The following is a 2,291-nucleotide window of genomic DNA, read 5'->3' as shown; positions in this document are numbered from 1 at the left end:
ACCTGGTATGAACTTGTAGGAAATAGTTGCAAGTGAAAATTCACTCTGACTGAGGAATCTTTGAAAATCTGTCACAAAAGCCCATATTCCACTACTAAAAATTCATTAAAGCTAATGGTACTGTACTTTTGCTCCTGTCTACAGCAAATGTTTCCATCCTTGTTGCCTTGGCCATAGATTAGAGTAGTTATGTCACTTATCTTCTATAAAGGATTTATTATTTTATATAGTTTATTTCACCTAGGTTTTTTGGATCATCAGATCTTTGATAGAACTTTTATAACTACTATTTTGTAATTCATCTGATTTGTTTTGGTTGTTAAGGTAAAAGCAACAGTCCCATGTGACTTTCTACACCCTAGCAGAAGAGAGCAGCTGTACTATTTGTCTCTGATACAACTCTATTTATTGGTGATGTCTAAATTTTTCTTGAAAAAGTAAAAGAAACTGGAGGTCAATGATGAGAAACAAGACAATAACAACCTTCATTTTGCTAGGACTGACAAATGATCCTCAACTTCAAGTTCTAATTTTTGTGTTTCTGTTTCTCACTTACATGCTGAGTATAACAGGGAATTTGACTATCACATCCCTCACTTTAGTGGACTCTCACCTTAAAACACCCATGTACTTTTTTCTACAGAACTTTGCCTTATTAGAGATTTTGTTCACATCTGCTTGTATTCCTAGATATTTATACAACATAGCAACGGGTGACAGATCAATTACATATAATATTTGTGTCATGCAAGTATTTTTTATTGATGTATTTGGAGTAACAGAATTTTTTCTTCTGGCCATCATGTTCTATGCCCACTATGTGGCCATTTGCAAACCCCTGCATTATGTAACTATCATGAACAACAGAGTCTGTGGAAGGTTCGTCATCTGCTGCTGGACCGTTAGTGTGTTGGTCATACTTCCACCACTCATCATGATACAAAATCTAGAGTTCTGTAATTCTAATGTTGATTATCTTTTCTGTAATTCCTCCTCTATTTTGAAGATTTCATGCTCAGACACATGTCTCTTAGAACAGATGGTGATTGCCTGTGCTGTATTAGCCCTCATCACAAGCCTTCTGTGTGTTGTTCTGTCCTGCATATACATCACCAAACCATTCTAAGATTCCCCTCTGCACAGCAGAGGAAAAGGGCCTTGTCCGCCTGTTCTTCTCACATGATTGCGGTTTCTACCACCTATGGAAGCTGTGTCTTCATCTATGTCAAACCTTCAGCGAAGGAGTCTGTGGCTATTAATAAGGCTGTGACCGTGCTAATGACATCCATTGCTCCCATGTTGAACCCATTCATTTAGACTCTGAGAAACAAACAAGTGAGACAAGTATTCAGTGATTCTTTCAGAAGAATTGCATTACCCTCAGAGAAGTAAGAGAATGCTGAATTACCATAATTATATACAATTTTTACTTGCCAATTTAAAGTGTCTGTTGATTAATCAATTTAAATTTTAAGAAGAGATTGTAGAAGTCTTGAAATCAAGTTTTCAAAAGATCAGTGATTTCTAAAAATAAATTATTCCAGTTACAAAGTTATTTTGTGTCTTTCTTATCCTTGTTCTAATTCAAGCTAACTTTCTCAAAACATCCTAAAGCCCAAAATTATCTTCTTACTTTTCTCTTTATTTAAGTGAACCTCTATTGGGATAATATCCTTTATCAGAAAACATGGTTATATGTTCACAGGAAATATATTAATTACTTTACCTTCTATTTAGGTTAAGCAAATATACAAAATACTTAATTTTTTTTAAATAATGGAAAACACATGTGACAAAAAAAAAACAACATGAAAACAAGTGCTTAATTTCGAAGGGTTATGTTTAGAACAAATCAGCATCACTTCGCCGTAATGTAACTCACATTATAGGAAAGTTGTATTTTGAATCTTAAAAAAAGAAAAGAAAAGAAAAAGAAGACCAAGCACCACTACCTCAAGCATATATACTTGATATTTTAGGGTCTAGACAGTTAGGTGGAACTATGCCCTACCATAATCCTGCCAGGAGTCTTAATGATTGGGGTTAGTAAAACACACTGCAACATCAACATGGATAAATGAACTGCCCCACCAGAATATTTTGTATATTATCTCTATCCCTATTCAGATCTACTTTCAATCATTTTTCATTATTTTCTATGCTTCATGTGGTTTGCCTTTCAGAATTTATATAAATAGATTAAGGGTTTTGTATGTTTGTTTTTACCTCCTGCTTCAAGATGAGTTTGACCAAAGGGAAAATCTAATAAGAGACCAAATTTTAGGAGGAGA

The 2,291-nt window shown here is 34.3% G+C and overlaps 1 pseudogene; it reads left to right on the top strand.

Annotated features, from left to right (window-relative positions):
• Window positions 1–460: 460 nt before the first annotated feature.
• Window positions 461–1,392, top strand: LOC103259904 (annotated as a pseudogene).
• The last annotated feature ends 899 nt before the right edge of the window (window positions 1,393–2,291 follow it).

The sequence above is a fragment of the Carlito syrichta genome, unplaced genomic scaffold, assembly GCF_000164805.1.
Source record: "Carlito syrichta isolate Samal-C Ts95f unplaced genomic scaffold, Tarsius_syrichta-2.0.1 Scaffold303056, whole genome shotgun sequence".
NCBI lineage: Eukaryota > Metazoa > Chordata > Mammalia > Primates > Tarsiidae > Carlito > Carlito syrichta.
Note: the sequence above shows the minus strand (reverse complement) of the source record. Positions and strands in the feature narration are given on the sequence as shown.